At 32.9% G+C, this 14,252-nt stretch overlaps 1 protein-coding gene across 2 annotated transcripts in view; it reads left to right on the top strand.

Moving 5' to 3' along the window:
- Positions 1 to 429: 429 nt before the first annotated feature.
- The window catches only part of CDH10 (cadherin 10), a 171,892-nt gene continuing 158,069 nt past the window's right edge, over positions 430 to 14,252 (top strand). Inside the window, exon 1 of one of the 2 annotated variants that reach the window (XM_017868612.1) lies at positions 430 to 838. The gene's annotated coding sequence lies outside the window, so the exon portion shown is untranslated. The remainder of the gene's footprint in view (positions 839 to 14,252) is intronic. The other variant, XM_017868613.1, reaches the window with a different exon arrangement.

Below are 14,252 nucleotides of genomic sequence, written 5' to 3' on the forward strand. Positions count from 1 at the left end.
GCTCGCGGACATTCCAAAATGATGAACGAGCTATGCACTCCTCTGACAATAAGCAACAAGAAAAGGGATTGGGGAAATCAAGCCGAGAAAGTTCCCTGAAAGCAAAAAACAAATAAACATTTAAAACCCCAACAAAAAATGACTCTGGTAACACATCAGATCTGGTTGCAATTTGACTTGGCGCTCCGATAATACTGGATTTCGGTAGTCTGGTGTAAGGATGGTGCAGGAATATATATGCCAGAAGAGCTATCTTTTTAAGAAAAAATTGCAAGAAGCAGTCCTGTTCCTGAGATTGTATTACGGACACAGGCGGATTAGATTGGGCTGATTACCTTAGCCTTGAAACAGAGAGTCTTTCTGCCCTGCGGGGGAGGGGACGCCTTTCAGGCAAAGCCCTCCTCTCGGATGCGCCCTCCCCTCGCATTCACTTGCAAATCGCTGTGTGCTCGCAGAAGCCAGCGCTTCCCCAGTCTCTAACCTTCCCATGGCGAGTGCTGCAGCTCTATCAGCAGAACCTTTCTCTCCGTGTGAGGAAGAGCTTTTTTCCCCCCTTTCCTTTTTTTTTTTTTTTTTTTTTTTTTTTTTTTTTTTCCTTTCCCCTTAATCAGAAGCACTGAATGAAAGCCAATCAGAGAGAGAGCTCGCCCCCGTTTTCTTCGGTTCCCTGCTGTCCAGAGTTAAAAGTGATGCTGAGAAAGAGCTTGAGTTAGATTGAAGTAGAATCAGTGATAGAAAATAACAGCCGAAAACAAACAAAAAAAGGGACATAGTGACAATTTCTCCTGGGTTATTTTGACTGGAACCAACTTCCACTATCCAGAAGCTGATAAAAAAGGTAGGAAGACTTCATTCACCTCTTTTCTTTTAACTCCCTTGAGGGATTTTTATATTCTTTCACTTGAGGGGTGGGGGGGAGAGGGAGGAGAGAAATGTTTGTTTTTAAGTTGTGTTTAGCAATTATTTCAACATAATTATCTTTAGTACCTAAATAGATAAGCATACAACTCTATATATTTAATTCTAGAAACAACTGCTTCGAATATCTATATAGGCAATGTAAAGCTGGATACATTATATATTATGCTCAACAGTGGGTCATGATATTAGAGTTTGTGAATTCATTCACTTGGAACAAATGCTAAAAAAATATGTTATGAAGTGAATTTGTCATGCCCAGACTTGTTCATCTTTATTTTAAAAATCAGTTCAAGAGATAACATTGTTGCTGTGAACTCTTAACATCATCTAACATTACTTTGCATTCCATATGAATGGATTCACTCTGCACTTATTCATAGTCATAGTTCATTGTACGTTCAATATAAAGAGAAATGACAGGCAGAAGACAGATTCCTTGAAACTGCCAATGGTCACTAAGCATCTCCATAAATACAATAGATTGACATTCATCAGAAATAGAATAGGCAGAATTCTTATTTTCAATTTTATATCTGAGTCAGAAGTATGGGGGGGAGAGGTAAAGAGAGGGAGAGTAAATGCATGTAGTCAGCAGTTGCAGCATTTATTGTTTCTCCTGCAATAAAATCCATATTTTATGTGGTGTTAAATTAATGCAGCATACTGCAAGTATAAATGCATGTCCCCAACAAGTAACTATTGATAACACTGTAAGTATGGGGAAAAGCAGTAGTCTGAAATTGTTTTATGCCACTAAAATAAAACCTACTGTCTCCTTATTATTAAAAAAATGGGAGTCTACAGGTACAAAGACAAATACTGTTTTAAAAATGACCTATCATCTTTTGCTTTGGAAAAAACAGATCTGAAAAAAATTGTGGTCCTTCATTCCAGTAAAAGCTTCTATTATCCAAAACTGCACATCCATTACTTCTCAGCTTTTTGGAGATACATTATTTTTTCTCCTCTTTTTTTTTTTCTTCAAGATCTATATTAAAAATAATCTGTCCTTCTGATGTTGACAACTGTTATACTTCAATGCATATGTTAGTAGACTTTCTCCTTCCACACCATCCCCCTCTCTATCTTCCTGTAAAATGTAGCTACAAGAGCTTCTCTGTGGTGAATAACACTTGGCAAGAGTGTGCTCATTTTTTAGGTCTGGTATGGTGAGGATTTTTAATTAGTAGAACTTTCATGAAAACATTATGTCATTGACAGAGCCGTATGTTCATTTTTAGTTAAAGTGATGAAGAAGAAAGGAAGAGGTTATGTCCTAGAAACATAGGTAAATGCTAAGTTGCATAGATAATCTGGCCCCCCACTCCCCCCAGTGTACTAAATGTGGCACATATGTATTCAATGTGCAATGCATAAGGAAGGAATGGTTTATCTGGGGAGGGATGTGGTGAAGAGACTGGAGAGTGCACAAGTATAAACAGCGTGGATCTGTGCCTTAGGGACACATCAGATACAAACCCATTCTGATGATAAAAATATAAAGAAATGCTTCTTTCACTTTTTTTTTTTTTTGGTTGTGTTATTAAAGTATGAGTCAATGTCTGCTTTCATTAAATCAAATACTTCTTGGGTTTCAAATACTTGCTGCGAACAAATTGACTTCCCTGGTGAATGCATATGCCTTCCCTGACTCCAATCAAAGAATAGAACCATACACTTAAAGGTTTGGGGAAAAAAAACCCGACAAACAAAACCAAAATCTCTGGGAAATGGGAAAAAAGAAGGTAAACTGTATGAGCATCCACCTACATATGCATATGTGTGAAGTCAGTAGTTAAATGTTTTGGTACCTGATTAATGCTCTAGGTGATGTTCCTTGATGTTTATAGAAACTGCTTCTTAATTAGAACAGTACTATGCAGGTAATCAATTGAATATTTCATTGTTAGATTTTTACCCACACTGTGGTTTTCTTTAAAAAAGAAAAAAGAGGATAAAAAATTGATTTTAATTTAGAGTGATATTTCTGACACATTATTTACAAAGTTAGTGTAATCTGGAAGAGGTATGTTTTTTTTTTTTTTTCTTGTGAAAAATAGACTATTTGAAACTGAAAAGATTAATTTCAAAATATGTGACTCTTGCATAAAAAATAAGGTGAATTTCTTGACCATTACTTAAGTTTTTATATAAACAAATAACTAAGGCAAAGTATATACTATCTGGGGGGTTTCTGTGCTTATGACTGATTTTCTATGTTTCTTAACCTACTTTGCAGCAAGTGGTAACGTGTCTTACTGGAATATGTCATTTTTATACCAAATCATTCCACTAGGCTGCAGCACAGCAGTAGTATTGGCTCTGATGATGCTGATTCAGCAGCAAAGTGAACCATATTCTTGTTAAGTGTTATTATCAGTAATAGTGTTTCATAGTAAGCAATTAATACAAATCAGTGATGTAAACCCAAGTACCTCTAGTATAGCCCTTGGGCATTAAAAGCATTAGCCACATTATATTCTTATTTCTACTATGCAAATTACATTCTAATACTGTTGTCACGTTAGACATACTTGCAAAATACTGAAATTATAAATAGAAAAACATAAAAATTATTTATGCCAATTGTAAGTAATTTGTGCAGATATTTGATCTCTAAATTTCAGGTCTATGTTTGAAAACTCTACTTTCGATTAACCCAACATATTATCTGGAATAGGGTTTCAAAAGAGACAATTTACTAACCATATTATATGTTTAAGAGTCATGTCTGGAATAGATTGAAGTTAAAAACCAAGTAGCAAGAAAAATTTCCTCATCCTTCTTAGACTTATACTGAGCAATGGTAAAATTGATTAAGCATTATACTAAGTACAATATATGGTTCCTATTAAGATATTTTAAGGAGTAAAAAGAAGAGTACTTGGAATGACACCATAGATGCATATTTGAAAAACTGAAAGTTAGCACAGACAAATCTATTTTCCTTTTCTTGACACTCATACAGACCAATGAGTTCACAAAAATATATTGTTTTGTCATAATTGCAATAATCTGAAATCTACAGAAAAAAATACAAGTCCTAAATTTAAAAGAAAATCTGCCTTTTTTTTTTCTAGTTGAAACCTTTAGATGATATTCACAAAGCATTCATATACTTTTCTGCATTTACCCCAATAAGTTCAACCTTCAAAATTACAGATTTTTTCTCATGCATAAGAACAAGAGACTATTTCAAACAATTACCAAGCAATGCCTGTTTTGTAAGATAACAATATCAGCTCTGGGTCACCTGTGCCCTCTTCTTTTCTGACTGTAGAGCAGTCTCACCTCACTTGACATTTTGGTATGAGCCCTTGAGCCCTTTTACAATCCAGTTGTCCTGTCTTTCTTGAATAGAAGGGCACCTAAAGCGTATGAGGCCATTTTGCTTTTCCCACACTTTTTTGTCATCATTCACTTGAACTAACTGTACACACATATTGTCAAAAAGTAAGACCCATCACATTAAACTTTTAGATTTCTGGGAATGTATTATTCTTAAACAAATAATAACAGTGATAAGTTGAAATAATCTGACCTGTTTAAAAAATTTTAATACAACTTTTGCTCAACTCTATTATCAATGCAACTTCTCACAAAGAAGTAACTCTTTTTTTTTTTTAAGAATGAAAGTGCTTTATTTTCATCAGTTTCTTTATATTTTTATCCTATTTCTTTCTTGAAATGTATGTGATGACCTATACGCTTTATGACTAAGAGACATTGGTTAAACATTAACCATATTGGAGTTGGAACTAAAGAAAGGGAAAGCTGCAAATTGAATAAGAAGGAGCAAAATCAAATCACATTTTACATCATTTTTGGAAGTGAAATGTAACATTCCTTCAAAATAATGCCTGCTTGTGAGAGGTTGAAATGCCTTCATATAAAAATCCCTTTCAGTGAAGGGATTCGTATCCTTAGAGAGTTTGTCAAAAAACATTATAAGCACTTTACCAAATCACGTGATTTCAATTTTCAATCTTTTATCAAGAAAGCAGTCTTGATTCAACATACTCTTTATGATGCAGTGATATAAATTAAAGTTAAATGACATTTCAAGCTTCAGGACAGAATTAAACAATAGACTATAAGATATAATACAACATTGCTTCACAACAGGAAATTCAGCATGAAGTGACATTTCTAAACACTTGAGAGCCCTGCTGATCCCCATAAATTTAGCAGGTCGTATTCTCTCTCTCTCTCTTCTAACCCATCTCTCTTTCTGTAAATCTGTGTCTATTTCCATCTCCCTCTCTTTTTTCCTTTCCTCTCCTTCCTCATTTAAAACAATTACAAAACCCCTTGAATAAATGTCCCATGTGCTTTTAAAAATATTACCCTATTGTAAAGTTATATTTCTGTAAATCTGGTGTTTTTTATGGCCAGTATTCTATCATCTGCCACATTATACATTATATTTATTGCATTAAACTTCGCACTATGGCACAAAGTATATGACAATTGGCTAGAACCTATTCTTTTAAATGAAAGCAACTCTTTTATAAATTTTGTAATGCTGAGGCTTCTAAGGAGTTGAAATTGGCACCAGTGTAGTTTACTGCACTAGCAAGCCAAGTATGGGAATTCAGCATTTATTATTGAAATGACTCCTTCAAATTATCAGCATGTAGAATGTATAGACATGAATTATTATGCTCAATGCATAAGTTATTGATTAGGAATCTTTATTGATTTACTGTAAGAGAGGATATTGAAATGGTTTGACAGAGCCCTGATTTTTAAAACAAACATAAATTACATGTTTCTGGAAAGCAATGTTTCACTAGACATGTTGATTCTTCTTTGCTGCAAGAAACACATATTACCAGTTTGGAATCTAAAAATGAAATCCGGTATATAATGAGGAAATGTCTATTTTAGAGATTGTGGAGTAAAGAACTACCATTGCTTTGTTTCCAGTTGGAAATTTGGGAAACAGAAACTATAGCAATAATTGAGGTAGCCATAATATGTAACAAAATGAAATAATCAATAAATTGAATACAGTAAATATTCTACCTTGAGTTATTCTGGGAATTCTCTCCATGGTTAATGTAATATGTATAAATATAAGAATTAAAGTTGAAATTCAATATCATTATCTGAATAGATCAAAGGCAACCAATATATTTGCCTCAGTAATTGGAAAATTTAGAGTAAATCTTGTACATAATATGAATGTAAGCTTTTAAAATGTAACTGTTTTTCCTTTTGTAAAAATATAGCTCCACTCTCAATAAAATTAAGTCAAATAAACTTCCTTTGAAACCATTGTAAATTCTGGGATCTGAATTAAGGAATATTTTCATAATTATTAAAGCAAACTTCAAATTTAAATGAGGCACTCTAATGTTTCCAAATAATTTGACTTCTAAAGGTGAATTTTAAATTAATAGGCTCATTTTTTGATAGATTTGGAAATATTTAAACTACCTGAGGAATTTTAAGGGTTTTGTGTTTCCATGTAAATCTTCAACCTCTAAAGTGTATTTATCAATTATTTTATTTACAATATTTCCCTTAAATAAACCAAAACATTAAAATTTTTATACCTCTAACTCAAGTGGTTTAAATCTATTGCGAATAAGATCAAAAACATGAATTACATACTTTCAAAACCAACAGTGTGGTGTTGATTTGCTTTAGTGGTGACCTGAAGAAAATAAACTGTTGGAGTAAAATATATGTCAACTTATTACATCCAATATGAAACTGATTATCCAACGATTATCTATTAGCTTAGCCAACGATAATGTATTTTCTTTTCTTTTTTGACTTCTTCTTAAAGCATTATACATTGGGGGTTATTGCTACTCTGTAGTCTTGAACCGTATTTTGTCACCAGAGTAATTTTTCAATATGTACTCCCTGAAGAGTGAAAACCAGCAACATGAAGATTTATTCTGCCTGCATTTAGCTCCCTAAATTTGAATACTTCTCCATGAGTAGAAACTTACAGAAAATCTTTATTTATCTACCCCTCAACCAAGACTTTAGTTATTCCTTTGGAAATTAGTTAAAAAATGAATCCTAAGCACAGACATGTACTTAGAGGCACTGTCACTTTGTCTATTTTTCCTTTTTTTTTTTTTCTCAGCTGCTGAGTGAAGAGTGGAGGGTTTCTACACAATTTCTACACTAAATAAGTTATTTCACCCCCTTCTGGATGTATGGAATTAAAAATGATCAATACGAACTCTACCTTTTCTGAGACTTTCTTCTCTTCTAGCTACTGTCTTTTAAAATACATATCCTAGTTTTCAATGGTTAGTACTAGATAGTTCTACATAATATTTTAAAAATTAATTTATAAGCCTTCACTGACTTGAGAATAGATGTAAGTACTTGCTATCAATACTTTAAAAATGACAGAAATGAAATACTCCTAAAATCTAAGTTGAGAAAAATATTTAGTAATTTTTTTTCTCCCCTTGGAGTTAGATTAGCCATCATGATGGTGTATGAAATCTGAAATCCAGCCCAGTGGAGATGCGAAAATAGATGAATGGCAACCATAATCTTGACTTCAGAGCAATGAAATTAATCACTTTGCTTTGTAGGTAGAGGCTAGATCAAGCCTGTTTCTAGGTAGGTCCAAGAAGAAAAAAGTGTGGATGGGGGAGAGCCTTGTCCTTCATTGAAGCAAAAGGAAACGTTGCACAGGAACCACTGTTTCCAGAAACACCCTCATGGAAATTTGAAATTTTTGATAGTACTTAGGGGCTGAGTACTTTGAGTTCAAAACTCACAATCATTAAATAACTCTCTTTTGATTTTAGGGTATCATGTTGCTATTTATTATTACATGTGTTATACTTTTTCTTTTGCAGTTTCCATTATTATTTAACTGATATCTTGGTATCTATACAACAATTTGCTCAATTTTTCTTTAGCTCCTAATTAATTTCACTCATTTTGGGAGAAGTTACTGTGAGCCATTCCCTTCTGTCACACCTGGAGATACGGGAATGAATTTAGTTCAAATTTTGTCCTTGAGAAGAGGCAGGTTCTAATCTGAGATATTCATAATTAAATATCATATAATTTACAATAGAAATATCAGTAGTTGTGTTCTAAATGTTTCCATTTTTATGAAATAGTAGTAGAATTAGATGGTAGAACATCATTGGGTGGTAATGTACTCCTCCACCTAACACAGTCTTAAGTTTTCATCTTCCATTAGAAATACTGCTGAAAAAAAACCCTGAAAAGCATTTTATTCATTCACCCATTCTTTCATTCCTTCATTTGCCAAGTATTCTTTAAGTGCCTACCATAAGCCAGACACTGTGCAAGCATCCAGAAAGAAACTTGGGAAGAGAAAGAAAGAGAGAGAAACAAACAAAAGCCTCTGCTACTGTGAACCATTGTGTCAATAATCACATGACTTGTTATATGCCAGCTTTGATAAATACAAGAAAGATAAGTATGAGGTGTGTTTAAAGTGCTAATACGGGGATCTAACTTATCTATATTTTTCAAGCTGTATCATTGCATTTACAGCCATACCACATCATTAAAGAAAACATCAGAGTTAGCAGTTTGGTTCAAGATACATTTTTGTGTAGCCTAAGATTTCTTCAGTCAACACCTGAGAATGGATTTTGAATGGATATTTCCATTAGGAGCAACGTTTTGGTTGGTGATATGTGGTGTGCTTCAAATTGGCAACAGCCAATTATCATCTCGCAGACACGGGGAGCTATATGGTATAAAGCAAGGGCCCAAAGTTGAGTATACCCATCCCCATCAAGAAACCTACAGAAAAATTATGTGTCAGGAGGCCAAATGTATCCCAAATTTCTATTGCTAATTTTTTTGTTTTCTTTCTTTTTTTAACTTATTTTAGATTCAGAGGTACATATGCAGGTTTGTTATATAGATATATTGTGTGTCACGGAGTTTGGTATACAGAAAATATTTATGAACAGGAGCTTCGTTACTCATAAAGCAACGAAAATAAGCACTTCATAGAAGCCACTGTGTTTAAAACTTGGTCACTCTGTGAAAAAGACTCTTCTATATAATAGTCTGTTTTTGTGAGTACACTGGATGAAGGTCATGCTTAATAGGAGACTATACAGTGTTAAGCCTACATTCTAGAAGCACTGAGATTTCCTTTCTTAGAAAATGCAATGACCCTAACCTAAGTGCTCTCACAAGGTCCTTTGACGGATAAAAGCATGGATCGTGGCACCAGAATGTCTAGATTTAAATCCTGGCTGTGCCACTTACCATATATTTCATATTTAATGTCACTTGTAGTTTTTTCTATCTGTGAAATGGGGTTAATAATTATACTTACATAATAGGGCAATTGTCATGATTAAAATAAGCAATTACTATAATGTCTACCAACAATACCTAATACACAATAGGTGTTCTAGTGCTACCTAGTACTGTCATTGGTATTATTATTAGATGTTAATTCATATGACCTATGCTTTTTCATTAATATTGAGTGTGTTGTATTTTTACCACAGCATTTAATATCATTAGGGCTATAACTTTAAATTATTTAAATATTTTAACTTATATTATGTAATAATTTTGTACTTGAAGTGAGAAATTCTTGGTGTTTTAAGTCTAATTCTCTCACTAATTCTGACAATGTAATAAATTCTTCATTCTGAATTTTATTTTTGGAAAAATGGGAGTTTGAATCATAACATTTCCAGGTATACAGTTGATTTATCTATTATTATAATTGGAAAGGGCTCATAAGTCTATGATTGTAACTGGAAAGAGCTCAATATAAAACTTTTGTAAATATATTCCTTCTCTAATGATTGTGAAAATGTCAGTTGCATAAAGACTTGAATGTAACCTGAAAACTTAAATTTCATTCTCAGAGAGGCATTGCATGAACTAGGAAACTGATGGATATGAATTTTGAAAACGATAGGAAAGACTCGAAACAGAGACAGAGGAGGAAAAAATCATAAGAAAGAGTGAGACTAACTGTTGTGATGTCCATGAGCCACATAAACTCACTCAGGTGAAACATGAGCTATTTCTGAATACACTCTAGTAATGGTTCCTTTCACAGATTCTCCTTCTTGAGGTCAGAGTAATGAGAATAAGAAAAAGAATGATGAACAGAGGCAGTGCATTACAGAAATTATCCCATTAAAGTTTTGATACCTATAAATCTCAAGAATAATTCTGCAGTCTATATTACAAGCTGAAAGGTCAGTGGACTGCTGATTTCCTAAACTAGGTCCCTGAAACTGTCTGATGAAGACATAGAACCTGCTGCAAAAATGTGAAAAATTTAACAAGTTTTATTTAGATCACTCATTCTCTTCATTCTTCACATTCAAGGGGATATGAAGATCAATTTGAAACTACTGTTTCGTTTTTTCTTTTTTTTTTTTTCCTTTTGTGGCTCTATTTATATGTTAATTTAAAAGCATCTGTATTATCTGCTTAATCAGAGTCACAGTTATTGTTTTCTAATCATCTTGATTAAATGCTGAGGCCATTTCATAGGATTCTTTTTTTTTCACAACTTCACTATAATATTTGGCAAAATAATTTGACCTCATGTCTTATTCATCAGGATGGCTAATTTAAAATATTCTATTAATATTACATACATTTTACATTTAGTATAATTGATCATCTAAATGTATGTATACTTTTATGACTGGACTTTACAAGGGCTAAAAACTTTGACATACTTTCTCTTTAATTTTCATATTCTTTAATCATAGTACAGACAAAGTTTGTTAACTTGCATCTATTTTGCTTTCATGTAGTTGGAAGTATTAGAGGAGAAATTAATTTTTAAAGCCCAAGAAATGGTTATTGAATAATCAATTATGCAGACTACTGAAATAGTCATTTCTTTTCAAAATCCTTCAAATTCTTTAAAGGTTTTCAACCATTTCATGTGTTGTTTTGAATGTCTGAAGTTTAAAACAATATAAATTAGGCTTCACAATGTCATCAGCGGGTTGAGATGAATTTACGTTTTTGAAGTATTGACCCATTTATAGGGTAAATAGCTGCTAATATTTCTGGTAAATTTCTATTCACCTGTCCGGAGGGAAAATAACATATTTCGGTGTTGAGAGCCACCTTGTGGTCATGTTGAGAATTATTATTCTATAGTACACAATGTTTCTGGCTTTAGATGTTTTTCCAAGTGAACATTGCACTTGAAAGCATTGAAACAGATGTGAATTTACACTAAGGGTTATAAGATGACATTGAAAATGAATCATTTTTAAATGAATGCCATTTGATGTTTACATATTGACATGAATTATAGCAAATGTTGTTTTACAAAATCCGCATGAGATCTTTTAAACAATATTTTTGAGGCAAGATATCATTTTTAAACTAAAATATATTACTGTACAGTTACAAGTAAGCTCTAATGACTCATACATTTAACCTTCCCAAGGAAAAATTCCTTTCAGAATCCTCTGGTGTTCAATGCAAAGAAACCAGGGACTGAATTGTTATTTTTGCATTTTGTAAAACTTAAAAGTAAATATGCTACCTACAAGAAAAGCAGAGAACTAATACCAGCAAACTCTGGTCATTGAATGCATTTTTCAGTGGGTTCATTGGAAGTTCAAAGAGACAAATTTGTTTACTTTTTTTTTTATAAACTCTGAAACAATTTATGTTTACTTTGTTTAATATACATATTCACCAAATATCAAGCCTCTTTGACTAGGTTTTTTATAACATGGCATCGTACTTGCAGAGGAGTAAGACCTGTAATTACTGCTTGTAATTTTACTAGGATGTACCTATGCTTAAAAAGAAAATAATATAATTATTTTCTAGAAAATGAAAATAAGCACTGACCTAGGTATTTAAGTCAAGAATAGTCATTGATTGCTTATGTGGTCTTACTCCTCGTTATTTTCTTTACTTTATTATCTGAAGGTAAACACGAATTAATTTGGTCAAAATAAATTTTCTTTGTATATAGCTCATAGGACTATATGAGCACAAAATTTACCCCTACTTTATTTCTGTGTATATATCTATAGTGATATCTATTTATCAATCGATCTGGATACATTTATGTTACATCCTAAAGTATCAACATTGTCCTCCTCCTCATGATCATTACCATCATCATCAGCAGCAGAACCTGAGTAAAACTTCAGTTGTGACATTGGACATGGAATAGCTTAATCACAATTACAGGATACCGTGGGAATAGGTTCTGTATCACCCATCTTTGGGGCACTGGGATGATTTGATTTAATTAACAGAATAGACCTCAATGGGAACTAAAGACAAATTTATAAAACTGCATACAAATCTTATAACAATGATCTCTATGTTATGTGTTAAAGCTATGAGTTGTCCATTGCTATTAGGCAAATTATTTTCTCTAGTTTGAACCTTCCACACTGCCCTTTAATGTAGGACAAGTGGTCAGAGCATGTCATTTCTCATGCACAGCCCAATAGTCTTACTGAAAACAAAGATTACTTTGCTTCCCATTAAACCATGCTCCTTCTGTCAACAAAAGTGCTTCTATTCTGAGAGATATTACTATTGATTTGCTTTTATTCTCAAAAGACGGATGGAGTTTTTTCTCTGCAATGCTGCACACTAGGTATTATTTCAAATGAATATATAAAGCATTTATTTCAACCTCAGAGGGGAGACAGAAATTGAAATGGTGTATATAAGAGTATAGAAATGTTTAAAATTTGCATGCAACCTTTTGATGATGTCATAGTCGTATGTAGTGCTATATTTTAGGGCAAAGGTTTTTTGCAGAATGAATAGTAAATGGATAATAAATATAGAAAGAAGCATATGAAAGCACCTCCCAAGTAAAAGCAAAAACCAAGAAACAACCCAAAATAATTTTACCTAAAAATATCTACTTCCTTCTCAATTTTTGTCTAAAATATAGCAAACCTGTTTATACAAGATAATTATCCTCAAGTGATAAGGGAGATTTTCATAGTCAACCATCACCCTGGAATTGTTTTGAAACACTTTTCATTTTCATTAACTTAAGGCAAAAAATGTATTTTCTATAAATCTCAACTTTTTTCTCTCAAATCAAATTATTTGACAAATGAATTTAATTCTCTCTGTATTTTAAAAATGATCCTTTCCTTTTGATTCTGACTCCACACTAAAGAAGAGGTTCAAATTATATCGTTCCTTCACAAGTCAACAACATTTCGGAGTTTTCATATATATATTATAAAGTGTGCTAAGAACTTGAGAAATGGATGTAGATGAGATTTTTTGTCCCCTTTCTCAATGAAATGGAAATATAGTAGGAGAGAGTCACTTTTTAAAGTAAATACATTGCCAATTATTTAGTGTTTTGCTTGCAATATGAATGGATTTTCAGGAAAATGTGGAGGAGGGAACATGGTCATTTACTCATGGGAAGCTGAAGATGGACTTGAAAGGTGCGTACTCTTTCACTGGGTATTAAAAGATGAAGCTGATGAGCCAGGAGGCATGGCTGTCTGCAAATCCAAAGACCTAGCTGAGCTGATCTTCATGCCTGTGTCTCTTCCCCCTCCAATTCTTCCTGAAATACATTTTTCGTAATTGATTTTTTCCCACAATTATCCATTCAGTAATGTGTACTGATTTTTTATAAAGAAACTACAGAAACTACAATATATTATGAAAATTTCACAGAACGGTACACATATAGGATATTATAAGAATTAAAGTTGATGGCATACAGTGTTAGGTTTCCTTCAGGGATGAGACTAACCTAAGTCCTTAAGTCAGTGACACTTTGTGTCACTCACTAGCTCAGTATTTACTCTGGGTACAATCCCATTTCCAGAGGCAGTACTGCATGGTGGTAAATTGCTCTCACTCCAGACGAGGCAGATCTACTAAGAGTTTTACCCCTTCCACCAAGGAAGGAGTTTGAAAATTTGGCCAAATTATTCAATCCAGCTAAACCTCAGTTCCCTTGTCTAGAAGATGGGACAGTAATGTTGCTGCTTCCTAGCTCTGCTGAAAGGATTAAATGAAACTTACAAAGCACTTAGCAGAGTTTTTTTGCAATTACAAATGCCTATTACATATTATCAGCATGTATTACTGCTTACTAGGTGAGGGTCAAATTTTTTAATCTGTTCTAATACTTTCTTCATTGTATCATTCTCTGACCCTCTTGTAATTTGTCTCATAATATTGACAAATAGACCAGTTTTTATTTCTAGGAGTTCTGTTTATTTATTTTATTATTATTATTTTAATCTCTTTCATTTTGTTTCTATTGATCAGTCTGCCCTCAGGTTCTGGCTACTAAAACTCACACTTAAGTAGTTTTCAAATGTTACTTTTCCTTAAGGTAT

The sequence above is a fragment of the Rhinopithecus bieti genome, unplaced genomic scaffold (genome assembly GCF_001698545.2).
Source record: "Rhinopithecus bieti isolate Rb0 unplaced genomic scaffold, ASM169854v2 scaffold_4044, whole genome shotgun sequence".
Classification (NCBI taxonomy): Eukaryota; Metazoa; Chordata; class Mammalia; order Primates; family Cercopithecidae; genus Rhinopithecus; species Rhinopithecus bieti.